This window comes from Sparus aurata, chromosome 5 (genome assembly GCF_900880675.1).
Source record: "Sparus aurata chromosome 5, fSpaAur1.1, whole genome shotgun sequence".
Taxonomy (NCBI): Eukaryota; Metazoa; Chordata; class Actinopteri; order Spariformes; family Sparidae; genus Sparus; species Sparus aurata.
The window spans coordinates 12598780-12619145 of record NC_044191.1 but is presented as its reverse complement, the minus strand read 5'-3'; the positions used below and the strand labels follow the sequence as shown (position 1 = coordinate 12619145).

Below are 20366 nucleotides of genomic sequence, written 5' to 3'. Positions count from 1 at the left end.
AACAGACAAGAGCTGAAGACTTTATATTTAGAGGTGTGCTGTTGAGGCTCAGTTAGCTATCTGTTCAGTCTTTGGTCCACCTTGAGAGGCAGCGCTTGCAGGCTAGCAGTAACCTGGCAACAGGTTAGGTACACTTCACTGATTGTGTGCTCTTATAAAAACATTTGCCTGTGTAACACAGTTGAGACAGTCGGGTAAGCTCACTCACTCCTCGAGCAGATATGCTGTCTAAGCGCAGTGATGGTATTTAACACAGTACATTTACTCAGGTATATTATATTAAAGTACATTCTGAAGTACTTTAGTTGAGTTGTTCCATTTTCTGCTTTTCTTATTGCTACACGCCAGTTAATTTTGGACGCAAATGTTTTACTTTTTACTCCCCTACATTTATTTGATAACTTACGTTACAAGTTGCAATCAGATGAACAAATTGATTCCAAAACACTGATTCCAAAAATAGGGAAAATGCTGAATTTGCATACATTATATACATACCTATAAAGAGTATAATTTGCCATTACTTGGACTTTTGATACTTAACTATATTTAATAAGAGAAACTGACTTTCACTCCTATCAAAAGTCATATTTAAGCACAAGATCTTTACTTGCATTAAAGAATGAATTTTGGTTACTTTTTCATAACTCTCTAAGTGTGTTGAAATAGAAAATGAGCTTGTGGGAAACTGGAGGTTAACGGCTTGTTACAAATTCAACCCAGAGGAGAGGGAAGGGGGAAAGAAAGAGGAAACTTTGGTTCTTGCGTTTTACAAATATGGCCTGTGATACTGAAGCTGTGACCAAGATGACACTTTTACTTTGAGTGGGTTTTCATACGTGTGGTGCACTCACGCTCCCTCTGCTCCACTCTTCTGGAGGAAATAATATCCTCAACATTATTCAACGTTCGTGTGAGAGCATGCTTTTGTCTGGGATTGATCGGTAGCGTGGCCATTTATCATGTGGGCGGTATAGCATGAGAGTACTGGTGAAACTGTGACGTCAAACTGTGCGAATGGACGACTCAACACTCAATACTGAGTGTTGCAGTTTTCATTTTTTTCCTATTTGTTCCAAAGCATCATTAAAAGAATAAGTCTTTTTGTCCAGCGTTACTTGGATGATATTGTTCTGAAGGACTTCTTTTCTCCCTACAATTAATAATTTAAGATTTATTGTGGGCAGTGAGTAAACAGTAAACAGGATCCTGATCTATTCGGATAACATGACCTCCATTATGTTATCCTGAAGACACGAAGGTCATCGATTGGCGTGGGATCATTAGCGACTTTCAAGCTGATTCATCCGCTGCTCCATTTAACACGCAACATGGTTGTGAATGAAGAGGTAAAGAGATCAACTAGCCCCTACGGTTTCCAATCAATACATGCAGCTGTAACCAAAGCTTGCTCATTTTTTACAAACTAATGCACACAACAAACGAACAGACTGAGCATGAGTGACACTTAAGAAATTGGGAAACACATTTATGGTTTTATGATTTGCACTGTTTAATTTTCCCAGTCGGAAGAATGAAAGTTTGCGTGTACTTTTTTCCACGCCAGCTTTGATCACTGCCTTCGAGAAAATGGTCATCTGGAGTCTGTAAAGGAAACTTAGCCTTAATTGTTAAAACTAACACCGCGCAACCTGCTCTGTGTTCACCCTCGGCTGCAGTGGGCACGACGGCAGCCGGCTCTATTTTGTTGTCAAATACAGGAAGGCGGCGACGAGAAAAACACCATGAACTTGTATCAGTCGAGAGAGAGAGGACACTTGGTATTATTAATAGTAACAGACCCATGACAGTGAACAGAGAGGAGCCTGTGTGAGCTGCCTTTTATTTCAACCACCCTCCCATATGCCCCGCAAGCCCCCACTTCCCTCCACCCCAGCATCTTATGAAATATGTACAAGGCAAACAGAGGTGGGGTTGATGCGCAGACCTTCCTCTATGACTAACCGCTACACGTCCAGTACCATTACTTATTTATAAGGCATGCCGTGTAAGTGCCAGAGTGGCCTCGCTCGCTTCCCTCCACGCCATAAGGGCACTTTCATAACACCCTGTTTACATTTCAACCACCAAGAGAGGAGTGATAACAAAAAAGGATCTCCAATTAGTTACAGTGTCCAGAGCATGGCGAGACACCGGCGGCTGTGATGGTTCTGATAAATATTTGTAATGTGTCTTTGAACCCATTGGTTTGTGCTGGTCATCATCCAAGGTTATTGGGGGAGATGGGTTGAACACTTTTCCATAGGGTCTGCAAACTACAGAGTGGGGAAAAAAAGTGTAAAAACAATAAGAGCTTAGTTCTAAAAAAAGCTGTTAGGTGTACATTGCAATTATGTTCAAGGAGCAGTGACTGTGATCATGTTGTTCTTTTACGCTGTCTGCACTTTTTAAATCAACTTTTGCCTTCTTTTCTGGATGTATCTCTCCTTAACACGGGCTTAGATCAAAGATGCCAATTCCTATTTTATTTTGAAGGGCCAGAACTAGAACCAGGATTCAATATTATAACCACCGTGCATGGTTTTGCAACAGCATTCATTTCAGTCCATTCAATGATTTCAAATGGTTGTACTGCACATTGAAAGGAATGATGGATGCTCAATAGATGGATTAGATTCCTCTTGATACAGATGGATTGAATAATAATTAAAATCAATTCAGACAACATTATTATGGAAAAATCAGTGAATACAGCAAAGCCTCTTGCACAGTGATGTATATTGCAGATTTCAGAGCTTTGAAATTTGGCTTCTCAGGAAAGAAAAAAGAAAAAAAAAAAGACTCTTTTGCCACTTGCATGGAAATAAGTGGGAGGATTCATTGTCAGCAAGTAAACAAAGCAGTGTGACAAGCCAATACCCCTCCTCCTCCCCTCCACCACCACCACCACCACACACACAGTTTTTGTAACACAATAAAAAAATCAGATCAAATCTGGATTAAGAGAAAAACGCCCATGGCGTTTTACATGCACCTTATAACTGTATGGATTTCCAGCTTGCCAGGGTACGTACCAAGGGAGGCTATCTGGTATAACTGCATCCTGCTATATGGTATTATTTACTCTGTGTAAACCATGAAGTTCAATGGATCTTTTCTTCAGACGCCTGTTGAAAATCAGGTCAGACTCTCCAACATGTTTTTTCTTCCAGTGTAGACCTTAAATATGATAGCACAGAAAAAAAGTCTCCTCCAGTAAATATATATTTTGGAAAATGTGGGCTGCTCTGGAATTCAAATAAAGAATTTCTTTGAGATAAAACTGTATGTGATGTACAGTTTTTGTACACATATTCAGATTGCCTTTCTGTATATTGTGAAAGCTAAGCATTCTCTCTCCCTTATGGCAATGTAGGTCATATTTTCCTCCAACTCTGCCTCTTGAGTGTCTCAGCATGAGGCTAGCCCTGGCCCATCTCTGAATGCCACCAAACACAGAGCTGGCACATCCTCTCGGGACACACACACACACATTCCGACAGAAACGGTGCCAGGCAGACCTCAGACATGTTACCATACTGCACCACTGTCTGGGACCTCCTTCGCCACCGTATCCCCAAACCACTATCCGGCACCACGCCTCATAGATCCAGCCTCAGGCCAGGCCAGCCCTGCCCAGCTGTGTGTGATCCAGCCCAGACCTGGCTGACACAAGTCCACCCTCCATCCACACCATCCACTCCATCCTTCTCCACGTCTCCCACACCCTAATCTCGCTCATCACTTGTCTCTGGATGGATGGGGGCTTGGGATTGACGGCAGGCTTGTCGCCTCCGTCCTTGCCATCGCCATCTGCTTGGTGAGCCCAAGGAAAGCGAGAGGAACGGTTGCACGCTTCTGCCAGCCAGCCAGCTAGCCTTGCCGAGGACCGTTGTGTCCAAAAACGCTGTGCCGTGCCGCAGAACCTTAACTCACTGTCACAGGGCCGTCCAATGTGATTGATCTGGTCCATTTAGTCAGAGCAGCCAAGTCTGGAGGAGGCCTGGTCCTCCTGTAGCCCCTCCAGCCCCCTCCAGCCCACTCTATCCCTGACATCCCAACGAGCGCTACACAAACACTAGAGCCCTGCCAGCTGGCCCACAGGCTTGACATGGTCTGTCTGCTTTTTAGTTAACACGCCACAGGCCTAAAACCAGGCTTACATGACTGTCCACAGCTCAATTCCTTTGGCTGTCCTATTGAGGAGTAATTGAACTGAATTGAATCATAGTAAATGTTCCATTGTGATCTCTTTCAGTACATGATAATATCATTTTGTTGTATAGTTTTTTTGTTTTATGTTATTAACCACAGGTAATGTGAGATTCAGTAAAAACAGCTTCTCTGTGCAGATGGATCAAAGCTCAAAGGAACGTTTTTTACGAGCACCATAAAATTACGCTGAGAGACGTATAGGACAAGTTTTTTATTTCAACAAATGTGTCTCAATACATTAATAAGTGATGGATGAAATGTGGTTCAGAGGAAATTGAAGAGGTCATCAGTACAGGTTTCTGCAGTTTCATTTTACATCCCCAATATCATTTCCTGTTCAGCATATTTACGTACCCCTGTCCTTTTTATTGGATGGTCGGCTCTCTGGCTTGGCTCATTCCAGGGAAGACATTTTGCTGGTGTTTAGTTACTATGAAAATGAGTTCCCTAGACAGAGAGGTCATGGCCACAGCCCTTCATCCAGTTGCTATTTGTGCTCTGTGTGTATTACATCACTTTGAAATCAAGCAAGTCCAAAGCACGGACTTCTCAATGCTCCCTTTTAACAAGCCGAGTGTTAGTTTTTGGGATTTACCCATCGCACGGCTTTACGGTTTCCCTTAACATTCCAACCACATCACATGAACTTATTTTTCTTTTAAGACGTGTGACTGCTGAGGAGAAATCGATTCTCGAGCTGCTCCATTTCACTATGTAAACAGAAAATGATTGTAGATTTAGCGTTAAAAGTCATGTAAGGTTTATTGGTTTTGTTGATATAGATGTGACATTTAGCTGAAACAGACATTGCTTTAAAAGCTTTAATTGTGAGCACTGAGGCACGGCAAGAGAGCTTTTAGTTTCAGGAGAGAAATCGACTCTATGTATTGCTGCTACACTGAGGGAGTTTTAGAAACCCAGGGAAGTTGTTAGGAAAGTTGCGTGTCCTATCACTTTAATATTTTACCAGAGGAGAGCTTTTCCTCTTAAACTTTCCAACGTCCTTTTGGTCACTGTGTTTTTTTTTTTGTTTTTTTTTTCTCATCTCACCAAGCCATCTTCTCTCTCACTCTCTCTACCCCCTCTGTCTCTCTATTTCCACCGCTCATGACTGCTATTTTCGTACAACCGTGTTGCTGTACAAGACAATCTTTGCATCATACGCAGGGTAAGAGGGACAAAGGAGAAAGGTGTGCCACTTAAAAACGCACTGAAGCTAGATGGTCATGCTAATCTGATTGTTTTTTTGTTTAACAATTTAAAATTGAGACCAAATATGCTCACTCAGCCTTTACTTCAATAATATTCATAATTAATGCTTAAAGACACACACAAGACAAAATGTTTTGACATTTTCAAGGTTAAATCCACCAGTTTGACACATTAAGCTGTTTTTACAAGTCTTGGGGAGTACTACTGCTACTTGCCATGAGAAAACAGTAGTAAAGCAGAGGAAGCTGACTGTTATCTGATAAACTGCCTCCAGTGATGTTACTAAAGCTGCATTTTGGGTAATATAGGGACCAGGTTTTGAAAAGGAAAAAGACTGTGTGGAATAAGAAATGTGATATCTCTGGTTCTGCTGTCTTAATCTGTACATTAACCAGTGTTGTGAGAAGCATCCAAAAGTAATATTTGAGTAAAATATATCTTGTTAAAATACTACTTTGGTAAAAGTTAAAGTCAAATCAAAATAAAAAAAAATTTAAAATACAGGCTACATATATTTATTTATTGTAGATATTCAATATTCAGCATTGTTTTAATCATGAACATTTGCAAAGTACTGAAGTTAGCACAGAAATGTATTGGAGTAAAAGTAAAAATTTTGCCTCTGAAACATAGTGGAGTCAAAATATAAAGTAGCAAAAAATGGAAATACTGAAAGTACAAGTACCTCAAAAATGTACCTAAGTACAGTACTTGAGTAAATGTACTTGGTTACATTTGTCAGTGATTTTGATCATTTCTTTTAAAACTGTCCATAATGACTCCAACAGTGTTATAGGAGTGCAAAGACTGCTTGCCAAAACCTGGTGCCTATATTACCCACAATGCAATCATGCAACTCTAAGTGACATCACTGGAAGCACTTTATCAGATCACATGCAGTTTCCTCCGGAGTTGCAAAAGGTTTTATGGTACTTTTTAGACATAGCACCCTGCAAGCCCTGCCCTGTGCAAGCAGTGGGGCAATATTTTTAATTCCCATCCTCTACCAGAATTTGAAGTAACACTATAGAGTGACATCCGCGGCAAACTCCCTGTCCGACTGAGGCAATTGGAGCACTCGTCTGTGTGCTGTCCAAAGACCACCATGGGAACTTTACTAGAGGGGTTGGCTGGAAAGATAGTGGGAGTGCAGTGACAGTTGGGGGACTTTTCTCATGTGAAAGGGCCTAGCCGTCCAATAGAAAAAACACAACACTACAAACAAAGAGCATCCGTGACCTGATAACGAGGCACTCTGAGTTTGATCATTTTAAAAAGTAGTGGCAGCCTACCAATTTTTTTTCTCATTTCCACATTTGTAAACGCAGCCAGGTTAATTAAAGAATTCTTTTCTTAATTCCCCAGAATAAAATCATGACAGTTTTACAAGCAGCAAGGTAATATGATCTCATATTTTTGTTCGGCGCTGCTAACCGTGTTGCAAAGTAGTTTTAAGCGTGTCTCCAATGGTGACATCTCATCATGGCGCAGTATGAAATGGTCCTGAAGTTGAATGAGACTCAAACAAAAGCGTGAGGGAATTAGTACATGCGAGGCACATTTCCAGAAAGTGTTTATGTTCTTCTTAAAGCCTTTCTCTGGCAGAAGCGATTACATGAACGTCTCCTACTTATTTGTTTTCATCTGAACGTTTGGCTGAGGGGTTTATCCATCTTGACAAGCACATAATATGGCTTTTGGTGCTGTGAGGGAGGAAATGAGAGAGATCGGAGGAGAGAGAGGGGAGAAAATGTGAAAGTTAAAACAGAGACTCTATGGTTGGGTTTTATCACTTTTCTTGCTCTTCCCCTCCTCTCTTTAACAACATGCTTAACCCCCCAAAGATGTGTTGAAAGATCACAATAATCCCCTCGAAATGACATTAGTCCTCACTCTCCTCTTTGAGTAGGTGGAATGTATCTGAGCCAAATTACTGAAGACACTCTAGGGTGTTGGGTATGATGTGATAAACACGTAAAGTTCCCAATGTAATTTGATTAAGTCTAAAAAGTATAAATATGGTGTCTGCTCAGCATTCCATGCTAAGCCAATTAGAAGCTCTACAGTAAATGAATTTTGCTCCATGTGATAGTTTGACTTCAGTTCTTCAGCAGTGAAAAGCCATCTTATCAAACGGCGTACATTTACTAGTTCAACTTTCATCCTCTTCTCTTGGTCACTATAATTTCTCGAGGAGAAGCTTTGAAACCACACCAGCATGAAATAGGTTATTATCAGAGAAACACTGTTTACACAGGCTGTAGTTAATGTAATCGATCACACTGAATCAAGATAGACCCAATCCTATGCAATGTTGCATTCTATAATGTACCCCACAAAAAAAACACCAGTAAAAGAACAGGGCAGAAAAACTGTTTTATTTGCTAAATGGCAGGGAAAAAAAGGTAAACGCATAATATTGCAGGGTTGGATTGTCCTCTAACATAATGTCTCAACCACTTGGCCACTACTTGAAGCAAACTTCAAAATAGAACATTACAGAATGTGGACCTCTCTCTCCTCCAATGGTGCATTTGAACATCGCAGAAAGAGCACCAAAGTGCTTATTTCTACTCCATCAAATGGGGAGCCTGGGAGGCTGGATTGGAGTGCTCAGCTCCTGAAATTGCTGCCAAGATATGCCACTGACTTTTCAACCAGCTTTCACTTACAACAGTATAATACAAAAGTGGAGAGGAGGGGCCTCTCTGTGCTTTTCTCTGTCTTTGTGGGGGTATTTATGTCCAAACATCTTTGGTTTGAACCCTGTTTTTAGCCCCCAACTTTATTCTTTTTAAGCCTCGACCAAATTCTGTGCTCTCCTATTTTGTTTTTGAATTTATTTGTTTGTGTGTGATGCCAGACATGAAGCAGACTTGAGGAAATGTTTAGATTCATTTCTATAATAATTTGCTGTCCTGCTATCTATCTTGTGTTGTAACTTGTTGTATCCGAGGGGTCCATGCATATGTCTGACAGTGTTTTTGCAGCCCATATAGCTCTGCATGTGTGTGGCTGTCTGTTTGCCCATCCACTTCCCCTGGTGTGTGAAGTGTTGGATAATTAGCTGCCTTATCAGCCTGGGACATGGGCAGTCTCCTCTCCACTGACAGGTCATGGAGCCCAGGACCAGCGGGAGGTTGAAGAAAAGGGGGAGGTGGGATGATAAGGCCACAGGAGGAGAGACAAGGAGGGAGAGAGAGAGAGAGAGAGAGAGAGAGAGAAGGAGCTGAAGGGAGAGAGAACAGGGGAGAAGAGGGAGGGGGCAGAGAGGCAGACAAAACCTGAAAGAGAGAAATGGGATGAGGAGCCAGACTGAGGAGTAGACAGAGAGATGGAGCAGTTAAAAAGGGGGAGACAGTTAGGCCCCGCAAGGACAGAGCAGCTGCTCCGGCCTATCAGCTCTTCCACGAGACCTCGGCACTCATTAGCATAAATTCGAATGACAAATGTGGCCCGCTTTGGCAAAGACTAATTAATTCACAGAGGGGGGAAACTCACCAGAGTAAGAATTCAAATCATTCAGTGCCACAGGCCTGAACAAGTGTTAAGAGGGAGCGTGTTGAGCTCCATTGTGTTTTGGAATTACTACAGTTGCCTTACATGTCCTGAAAAGGTTACAGCTTTTCAATTCAGTGTTGTGAGCTGTGTTTGCTTTTTGTAAAAAAAAAAAAAAAAAAAAAAAAGTATAAATACATTTAAAAAAAAAAAACTTTTTTCAGCATCAGATTTTGGGTCAAGTTTAAGTTTGTCAAGGTATAATGTCGCTTTTTTAAATAATCTAGATTTACACAGCGTGTGTGTGTGTGTGTGGGTGGGTGGGTGTGATTAGGTTGATTGTGCTGATAGATTGTGTTCTGTATATTTTCACACACACTTTTAGGCACACACATTCAGGACTTGATGATTTATAAGAGGGAACAATGGACTGGAAAAGATTGCTTTGCTCTGAAGTGATGGCAGGCTGCGCGGCCACAGGGAAAGGATAAGTGCTCCCCCTTGTGTTTGGCGCACGTACTCCTGCTTCTAATCCTGCCACCATCTAGTTTCATAAACACAGTGATCACACTGTGTAGGACAGTGAAACTCTGGGTCACATTAAAATGATATTGCGCTCTGTCACTATGGATACCTGAACAAAGTTTTGCACATCAGTTTAGCCTCTTTTCTTTCTTCTCAGCACAGTGAGCATTACCTCATTTTATCCTCTATTCGCCTGTCTGAAAAAAGTGGCAAAGCCTGCCAATGAAATGTCTGTCTCCTTAACTTCTGTTAACAAGCCGATAGTTCTCAGGGGATTTGTATAAATTGAATCAATCCAACATGTTGGCAAGTGAAACCAACTGGTGTGGGGGGCCTAAATGATCCGTTTGCATGAGATTATAAAGTATCTGCTTCATGCCCCAGCTCGTGTCTGCCCCCTGTCCTCTTTGTTTTCCACTTTACAGCACATTTAAGTCATCAAGTCCAGGTGTTCCTTGCAACGGCAAGTGTGTGTGTGCATGTGTCTCTAACTGCGTGTGTGTCTCTAACTGTGTGTGTGTGTGTTAGAGACGATGTCTCAGTCTCTCACTCTCTCTTGGTTTATGCCTGTTTCACTTTCTCGACCGCTTTACGTCTTTTCTTTCCTTTTCCTCCATATTCCAAAACATACCAAGCACGGCCAGGTGCAACCGTTTTCCTCACCAAATCCCTTGTTAAAGACCCCACAACGGTTGCCCAAAAGCGCTAAACCAGGCTCTTCCTGCTCCATAATTACATCAAAACAGAACATGTTGTGCTGTGTGAGGACTATTTATATATCCACATTGAGAGCCAGTTTTCTCCCTTTCTGCTTTCAAGGAACATCCTTCTGTGACTACTGTGTATGCATGTGCGTGTGTCTCTCTCTCTCTGTGACTGTGTGTGTGTGTGAGAGTGTGTGTGTGTATGTGTGTGTGTGTGTGTGTGTGGGGTGGTTGGCTGGGAAAGTGTGATTCTCCAGGTGGCACACAGGGGCCCCAGTTGCCGCTGCCCATTACCAATTACCCCAAGACTCCTACACCTGTGAAACGCATTATATCTTGACCAAAACACTCAAAGTAGGCAGCTCTCGTTTTTGTCTGACAGTGGCGGACAGCTAAAGCCATTTAAAGGCAATGCTATAACCAACTGTTGGTTCAAAAGGGATCATTCAGGCAAAGCCACAACTATTATGGTCCTACTATTCATATCTTTGCATGAGGCCATCACAATTTCCATACTAGCTCCGTATGTAATATGATTGGTCTCTGGTTTAAAACTTCAGAATGGTCTTTGTTGGACGGATTTCATAATCGTGCAATGTTCCAGACGCTGATGGGCAATTACACTGTAGGCCCGGACATTTATTTATTTAATACCGTTGCTACCATGGCAATGACGTTTGTCTCATTCTTGCAAACATGCTGTCATTTTAGCATTCATTTCATTTTATTTTACAAATCTCCATATTTGCAGACAGACTTTTGACACCGTTTTAGTGAGTCAGGCGTGATCGTGTCTACAAAGGAAGACACATATAAACTTATCCATCAAGCTGGAAAATACAAGACTCCCACGCAGGCGACTGGGACATGTTTCCTAATTTGGAACATATTGTTTTTCATTTTCATCATTTTGCACTTAATTCACTTATCATTCTCATTTATTTATTTATTTATTTATTTATTCATTCATTCATTTTTGGTTGTTTCTTTCTTTCTTTCTTCAGTTTCCTGTCAAAGTTTGGTGAGGTTTAGTCAACAAAAATAGTTAGTTCTGAGAAAAGACGGTTAGGATTCAAATAAAACATTTCACAATGTTGACCACGTCTACAGAGGGATAACTTCTCCCTTTCTCTCTGTGCAACATTAATTTTGATGTTCTACTAACAGTACCAACTCAGTGTTATATCCACTTCCAGTGTTTTAAAAAAAAAAGTAGACTCGAGTAAAAGTAAAGATATTGTGTAAAAACATTACTTGGTAAGTCACCCATAAACATAATAAAGTATCTAATACTAAAGTGTCAAAAGTACATGTTGAAGTAGATTACACATATATTTACACGTATGTATACTTTATATTACACGGGTGACCAGATTATTGGCCTCATGAGACATTCTTTGACTGTGATGCAGAATGCAATCTGCAAAGTAACTTGTAACTAAAGTTGTCAACTTAATGTAGTGGAGTAAAAAGTCCAATATTTGCCTCCAAAATGTAATGGAGTGGAATTATAAACTGACAAAAAGTGAAAATACTAAAGCAAAGTGCAAGTACCCAAAAAGCCCAAGTACTTGAGGGTAAATTGGCTTAGCTATATTCCATCACTGGCCATATCAGATTGTGCATGAACGAAGCAACGTCTGCAAGATGAATCTCTATGCATCGTAGACAGTTATTTGACAAATCCATCCATCACTTATTCCAAAAAAAATCGTATCAACACAGACTCCTTTAAGATAGAATATGTATTATAAATGTAGGGTATATCTACAAAGGAAACACATACATTAAAATGCCCACACACTCACCCTATCAGCTTCACAGTGTCATGACCAGTGGCTTTGGCAGGCTACCCACAGACGGGACTCACATCATGCCTGTGGAGCTTAAGAGATGGAGATGTAGACAAATTAATTGACATCAAAGCTTCAAAGTTCAGTCACGTCAACAGCATTTTTTTTAAGGCACATTTTGTTGCAATAACTGTTGACTGACGAGATATTGTTATTTGGATATGCAACACATAGTCTGATAGGGGTCACCAGACATGTAATGTAATGTTACATGCCAGCTACGAACAAAACTCTGCACGTCATGATAATAATATGTCTCAATAACAATAACATGTCTTGAAGTCAACATGCATGGTTGCAATGCTCAGGCATTTTCTTTAAACATGCAGCAGTCCAAGTGCTGCAAAACAACTCAAAACAGTATCATCACAACAAGCTCAAATTACCTGAACCACAGAGACGATAACACTGTAGACATGCTGCCAGCCTAATGTATGTCCAGGCTTATTCTCAAAAACTAGTCCCTGCTGAAACAAAAACAGCAGAGACCAGCACCAGAACACAACTTTGCTAGTCTTGCTAGTGGCTTTTCACCAGTAGGACCAGCATATGTTGTGTTTTGGTGCTGGTTTATGTTGTTTTTTTCAGCAGGGGTGAACTGACAACTTTGTTAATAACACCACATATCAAGCAATTGGAACAGCAGGAGACACATGACTTCGCAACCTAGCTAATATTACTTACTATTCAGCAGCAGCGTCCAGCGCTGCTTCTGTCCTGCAGCCTTTTTAATTAGCAGAGCTGTCGTCGATGACAAAAAAGGAAAAGACTTGACTCTTGCTCGACTATTGTCTCTGTTTTCTTCTCAGGTGCCTCTTCCATCTCTACACCTCGGTCGTGATGTCTGTTGTAGCTGCTGTGACAGGTGTGTGGACACATACAGTCCACCCGGAGGTGCTCCAGGTAGAGCAGCTAGCAGTGCTAACTTGTAGCTACAGTGCGCTAAAGTTTCAGGTTGCTTTCAGGAAACTCTGTAATTCATAGAAAGTTGAGAAGGAACTGCCGGAGGACGTTAGAATGAAAACCTGAAAACATGTTCTACATAAAATATGATCCAGTTTCAATGTAATCAGTTGGTGCTGTGTGTGAGGTAAAGGGTTTTTCGCACTGTGATGCTGCCCGCTCACTGAGGCTACATAGTGCAAATACGAGCAACAGAGCATTTCTTGTGTATCCTTTTTGCTGTTTTTATTGTCTCATGTATAGTTTGTAATCCTTAAACCCGGAAATCGGTTAGCATATTTGCACATCCGGTTCCCTCATTTCAAAGTCTATGAGTTGATTTAATTGGTTTTCAGTTAAATGCCTGAAATAAGGTCTGTGGCTACCACAGGCTGAGGATTTTAATAAGTTTTGCTCTAAAACATGAAGTACATCATTAATGTCCCACACTTTCATTATAAGCAATTGAGTGTCTTAAAAACAGCAGTTGCTAGCAAGTGGTTAAATGGGACTACTGAAGTTGTTATTGGCATTAAACGTTGCCCCATTCACACTGCCTTTTGCATGTGAAGATCCTGCACCAACTTCCCGCCTCCGTCTCAATGTGAATCTCTCAGATTCGGCGATGGGTGAAATTTAGCTCCGGCGCTTATCCGCCTCTGGAACTAGCATCAGGGGCGCATTATTGCTGAACTGAACCAGTGTGAATAAATAAGCCAGCTGCACATATCGAGGGCGTGTTGATCAGACGGTTGGTTAACTATACAGTTCCCTTAATAAAGAGAAATGTCCCACAAATCAACATTACATAACCAAACAAACAAACAAAGACAACAAAAGTACCGTAGTTACTGTAACTGTCTTTGGCAACTTATATGAGGAAAAAAATACCACGGATATACGTGGAGAAGCGTCTGTCCCCCCGCCTGTCCCCCTGTCCGTCCTACTTACAGGTGTTTATGATGAAAATAAATCTCTGCGACGGTCCGTCCTCCTGACCGAGACTTCAGTGAACTTTCCTCCAGCCTCCGTCAGACAGCTTTCAGTTTACGGAGCAATTATAGCGATTATTTAATTATGAAATTTAGTACGAAAAAGGTAACTTTTTTACTTTCCAGAATGTTTGGTGGGTCAGGATCTCAATCGCTACACATTATAATAGCATTTATATGATTATAAACTGTTAGATTGACAGGGGGGACAACGGGGAAACACCTCGAACACACACCAACGTCATCATCATGAGGTGTATTGTCACGCCTCTTTAGGAGCCGCAGCGCTGGCAGCGGTTCGTCTTTAAGGCGGAGATGCTTCACTCTCTGTGAATCACCATCGGCGGAGAACTGGCGAACTGCCGCTGCGGCATTAATGCAGCTTCTCCTGTGTGAAAGGGGCTAGTGACTCATCTACCCACCAGTCTATCTGTAGAGGCAGACTTCAGTTACAAACTATTCTAATTTTACCTTTACAACTTGTAGATTTATCAATTTATGGAAAACATGTACAGTTATTGTGTAGCAAGACACTTAGTGGTGATGAGGTTGAAGCCATGTGACCACAGTGTTGTCTTATAGCCTCACATTAGCATTTTTTACTTCTGGCGATTTCATTTACGCTTTGAAAATGACAAAAGTGCTGCTCATCTGTGAAGATCATCTAATTTAACAAAGACATGTAAGTATCATAAACTTAAATAATTTTCAGCAATATTAAAAAATCCAGACCAAAAATCTCATAGGCTTTCAGTCGAGGGAACCAGGGCGATGCTAACTTCCGGGTTAGCCTGCTAAAATATGTCATCACTACACCTCTCTATTTATTAATTGTCCTTGTACCACTTGACCTTGCTCTGTGAAAGGAGCTATATGAAAGAAACTTTACTTCCATCCTTCTCAAAACTTTTTAACTTATTTTGAATAAGGATGGCGCAAACTCTGATACACGCATCTGCTTTTCTAAAGGCAGCCAACGCGATTATTTAAGACAAAAACCATATTTTCTTAGGTATGGCTGTAGCGACACCTTGCAATGCCCTGCCGACGCACACGGAGCATAGAGGAAGGGAGTGGAGGAATCATGGGAGGAAATGGTTTCATGGCTGAGCTGACTGTTTGAATTAGTGTATCTGAAATGGGCATCGTCTGCTAGCACTCTGACATGGTGTTGCTCTCGCCTTTGGCATGCATCCATCCCTTCAGACTGACATACATGCATACACACAGTCACACATGCCGTCGTACAAAGAGACGTGCGCGCGCACTCGCACACGGAAACACACATTGTGCGCTTAGTTTGCCTTCCTCCGACCTCCCCGCTGCGTCTGACACAGCACCCATGATCCTTTGCCTCACGGGCTGTGAGCTGTCAGAGTGACAGGGCATGAGGAGGTTGACATGTGACACTACGAGACAGGATCAAATGTGTCATCATCTCCTCGAACAAAGAAACAAAGAGATGAGAAACTCTTTTCCGTACTATAAGCTAATTTTCTGTCAGCGCTATCACAGACAGGTTTAGGTTTTTCATCTAATTTCACTTTTTTATCAGTTTCAACTCTGATAAAGCTCTTTTAGTCTTTAGGCACATGCAGGGGAGGCTATATTATAGCTTTTTTTTTGTTTGTTTTGGTTTTTTTTTGTCTTTTTTTCCAGTGTGGATTCCAAATAGGTGGGGTTTTGCCAAATATATGAACTGAGCTGAGACATTTCCAGCAAATACATTCAATGTGTCCATCTTGTAAATGTTGTATCATAGTTATGTGGCACTATTTAGGTTAGAGTTTTGAAAAGAGGCCAATGTTATAAGCAAATGTATCTGGGCTCATATCTGGGTGAAATTCAAAGAAAAACTATACAATAGATGGGTCAATACTGAGGACTTCAGCTTGATTATTATCTGATCATAGCAGGCTGAGGTGTTAGAATTAGATTGGGGCAAAACCTCATAAGATTACTGCAGTAATCCTCTACTCCACTCTCTGGCGTCTGACAAGCTGTCGTCAGGTAGAGCACAGGCACATGCACAAACACAAAGCTGTCCAGGTCTTACAAGCTTAGTCAATCTGTCCTGAGCTGTCCAGGCCTCGGCTGTGCAAGCAGACCACACATCCACACATCAGCCCTTTATTGTTCCTTCCACTGTGGTAATGGAAACAGAGTCAATGTGGCACGGAGGGGGAGGAAGTGGTGGCCAAGGGCTGTGGGCCCTGCACGGCCCCTCCATGGTTGGCATCTCTTTACTCACACACACACACACACTCTACTACACACGACCTGTGTTTCTCTCACCCCTCTAGATTTGACACACACATATACACCCATTATGAGTGGGCTCGGCAAGCCGCACTGTAGTGAAAACACACGCCGCCCCTGCATCCCTTCAAATGGTAGGAAATCCTGGACATGTCGAGCACATTTAGAGAAATATTTGAGGTTTTGGAGAAATTGGGATCACCTCATCTCGCAGTAACGTGATGCTGGTTATATTAAAAAATGAAGGGTTTGCCCATATGGAAGCCATCACCGACTGCGTGCGTGCGCGTACATATCAAAGGAACTCCAGCCCAGCTGCTAATGAGGGTGACCGTGACGCTTTTTATGTTGTTATCCTACTGTGTGGCTTAGGTAATGGCTGTTTAGGATGGGAGGTTTCATCCACACACACGCACAGGGGGGTCCGGGCGGTATTGTTTCAGCCTAAACACATTTTTATGGTCTTTTTAGTCTTTGAATTATAGTATCAGCTCGACACATAGCAGGTAGGGATTAGCGGTTGGTTAGGAAGCTGGATTTATTTACTTTAAATGTCTCACAGCGGCCAAAGTGACACAGGAGGACCGGCGCTCTGTTTACAGCCAAACAGCAACCACACCAGCGCTCCACTGAGTAGAATAGAAGATAGGCCCTCTTTTCCATTCTGCACAGGCCTTGTACAATCTAAACAGCACTATAAAATGACTGCTTTTCATCCCTCTAAAGCTCCACTGTGGCTTTCACATTTTCTAATTGATCCGTGTGAACGAAGAGACGTTAGATGTTGTGGTATTAATTATCTGAGTGCTGCCCCTGGTTTCTGTTAGCATGTGCGTGTGACGGATACAGTGCAGTGTCTGTATATTTGTGCATCTGTGTGTGTACTTGCATGCTCCTATGCTATCAGTCTTGGTCAGGTCCCCGCCTGGGTGTGTTAAGGTTTGTCTCCCTGTGTTGTTGCAGCCTGTGTAATCATGGTATTAATTATTAGCTGTTTGCTCTCCATCATCCCCCTCCCTATGGGGCGGGCACCGTGCCTGGGCTGCCAAGGGCTGGCTCTGGGTGTCTCATCCACTATAAATCTGCACAGTTAACATCACAATTATTGGAGCAGCAGTGTGAAGCACCAAGTTGTTGTGCATGTCTCATTTCAGCACGTAAAAAAAAAAAAACGTGAGCTGAATAGCTGCGCTCAGTTTGTATTTGCATTGAAAACCTTTTTTTCCACACATTCTTCACCTTTCAATTCCAGTTTTGTGGTGAATATTGAAAAATGATGCCACATTGTCGTTGTTTTTTTTTTTCTGTTCTTCAAAGCCACACCGATAGCCTGAAATCATGTAGTTCAGCCAAGAATTAAGAATGTGTCCCCATGGGCTTAGCCTAAATGGTGTGAGAAAAGATGTCTCACTTTATCCCGCTCAGTGTCCTCAGGCCAGGCTGTGAATTAGTCTCAACTCTATCTGATCTCATATGTGTCCTTTTCACGCACTGCCACTGGCGTACCCCCATGCACACACACACTTATGTACATTTGTCTCCCTCAAATGCCACCGTCGGCGTCGCTCCTTCAGAGGTACTTGTGAAATGAATTGTCTGAGAGAAAGTCACAGCATCTGGCAGTGATTGTGGTGCCACAGGCAGTGTGTTTGTGAATCCCAGAGTGTGTGTGTGTGTGTGTGTGTGTGTGTGTGTGTGTGTGTGTGTGTGTGTGTGTGTGTGTGTGTGTGTGTGTGTGTGTGTGAGTCAATAGGAGGACAGGGCCTCTCACCCCGGCTAATCTTTAGTGTAAGGGACAGCTGACCCCATTAATGACCACCAGGACCTTCCAGTCCGCTCACAGGTCGACGTCTGACAACTCTCTGAAGTTTAAAGTCATGATTTAGTTTGACAATATTTCTCTGTTCTTCCTGAAAAATGTTTTTTTCTGTTGCTGTTTATTAAAAAATATGAAAATGTGTACAATTACAAGCAATCCAAAACATTTAAAGTAATTTTACTGGATTGAAAGCAATTTAGAAAATCTTAAGATTAAACCCTATTATCCCTCATTTATCTTGGCCAATTTTGCTTTAGTTGCCTTTCAGTGGTTACCACAGCCTCTGTCATGGTTCCCATTTCTTTCAAATTCAATGACAGTCATAAAGACCAGAAAAGATCATTTTAGCAAAACACATTTTATGTCAATTTACTGAATGGAAACATAAATGATCGGTATGAACAGAAATCCAATAAACCTAAACCAGAGGGAGAGAGATTTCTTCTGGAACCACAGCAGAGTTAATAAAAATCACTTATGGTTTTCGGAGAAACAACAGCATTTCATTGTCCAGGATGAAGGCTTGAAGATGAAGTAACAGATTTGGTCGTGCCTGTTGCTAGATTCAAAGAGTGTTTTTTTTTTTTTTTTCATCCTAGGAATCAGGAAAATAAAGCATTTGTAGAGTTTGTTGCATTAATTAACAACTACCAATGTTCCCCTGTGGTTTCCATCCACTTTGAAGATTCCTTCACAATAGACTGAGAGACTTAACCATTTACGAACTGAAGGGGGGGGGATAAAAATCTCGGTGATTGGATCACAATGCCACATGTTGGCTGATCGCAAGCGCAGGAATTGTATCGTAAAAAGCATAAACCGCCTCTTGGGAATCATGTCAGGAAAAATCCCATGGAGGAAATGCTGCCAACTAGTCTTCACCAATGACTGGTAAAAAGAGATTTTTTATTTTTTTAAAAAAAATCCATTTTCACTTCTTTTTTTCTGCTTCAAGACAGAGAGATGTTCTAATCCTCTGTCCATTGTTAGGGTTGTGTGGGACTGGCCGAGGGAAATAGCTTTTTTGATGGCAATGAAGGGGAAAGGGAGCTTTGCCAAAGAGGGCTTCAGAAGTTAATGGGCCGGTTTCTATGCCGACAGTAAAATCTTGGCTGGAGCCATCAGGAGCTTCCGCGGCGTTATCTTCTTCAGCGGTTTTGAAGATTATCTTTAAAGGGAAAACAGAGAAATGACAATGTCAAGAACAAGAGAGATGTCTAAAAGCAAAGGTTTAATCGAGACTTACACCAGATGGAATTATCACCAGGCTAAAGCTGATTTATGTTGAAGAAGCATAATAGTTTAGAGAAATTCTTCCCAGATAACAGTTGTTAGGCTCGAGATTGTCTCGCAAGCAAACAGCATCAGTGGTGGATTCACATTTTGATACAGCAACCAAGGGTTGCGATGGAGTTTTCTTTAGCCGGTGGGTAATGTTTGATCCGGTGGAGGAAACATCGCCCGTGGTAGCTGATGCCCCGGCAGAACAAAGAGCCAAAAAAGAAAATCAGACCCATTTTCTCAGAGAGTGCTCTTACAGACAGGTGCTTACAAATCTCTATTTCAGCAAGGGAAGAGAAAAAGCAGTATTTTAAGAATAACGCGGTATGAAAGCGGAGCACTGTGGATACTGTAAGTTTCATTTCACTTTGGAGTGGGGAAGATCCAACTGGGCATTCCTCTGGCACAAACATTGTTAAGGTAACCTGAAGGCTTTAGGACAGCTGGGGTGATCCTGGCCTTCATGTTTCTCTTCCGCAGAACAATGAGCCAAAAAGAAAACAAGTCCCATTCGTGCACATTTTGCACACAGGTGCTTGCAGCTACGCTACAGTAAAAAACGGAGGCTGAACACAGTCATGATACTGCTGTGGTAACATTTACTTGTCTACTATCAAACTGACACCTCTCCCGAACACGTAATTAATCACAAAAAGTTGCAGCAAACTATTAGTTAGACGCTGACAGGCAGGGGTTTGAGGAGCGGCAAGGAGAAGGAGGCTGCTTCAGAAACGAGGGCTTTGGAACAACGTATACACGTGTGTGCGTTTCATGTACGCCCGCGTGCATACATTTGTGCGCGTCCGTGCTTATCCTCCTCTCCACGCATCTCGGGGTTTGGCAGAATCTGCTTCCGAGCAGAAACCCAGCCAACAAGCCACAAGCCATCAGCAGCCAGGTCAGATTAGGTGTCTGTCGCTGGCCTTTGTGCTGATAACACTACAATGAGTGGCACTTCCCTAACGCCACTTCACCTCGGCCGTCCCCCACTTGTCAGTCGTCCACCGGTCGGATAGAGTCTGTCAGCTAAGAAAGAGATAAAGGGAAAGCCAGGAGGGGAGGAGGG

General features: G+C 42.1%; 1 long non-coding RNA gene across 1 annotated transcript in view; it reads right to left on the bottom strand.

Annotated features, from left to right (window-relative positions):
• The window catches only part of LOC115582136 (uncharacterized), a 54637-nt gene extending 41566 nt beyond the window's left edge, over positions 1–13071 (bottom strand). The window contains exons 1-2 of the long non-coding RNA XR_003984143.1: positions 12692–13071; positions 11963–12039 (exon numbers count right to left, since the gene is read on the bottom strand). This is a non-coding gene — a long non-coding RNA (uncharacterized LOC115582136). The remainder of the gene's footprint in view (positions 1–11962; positions 12040–12691) is intronic.
• Positions 13072–20366: the final 7295 nt, after the last annotated feature.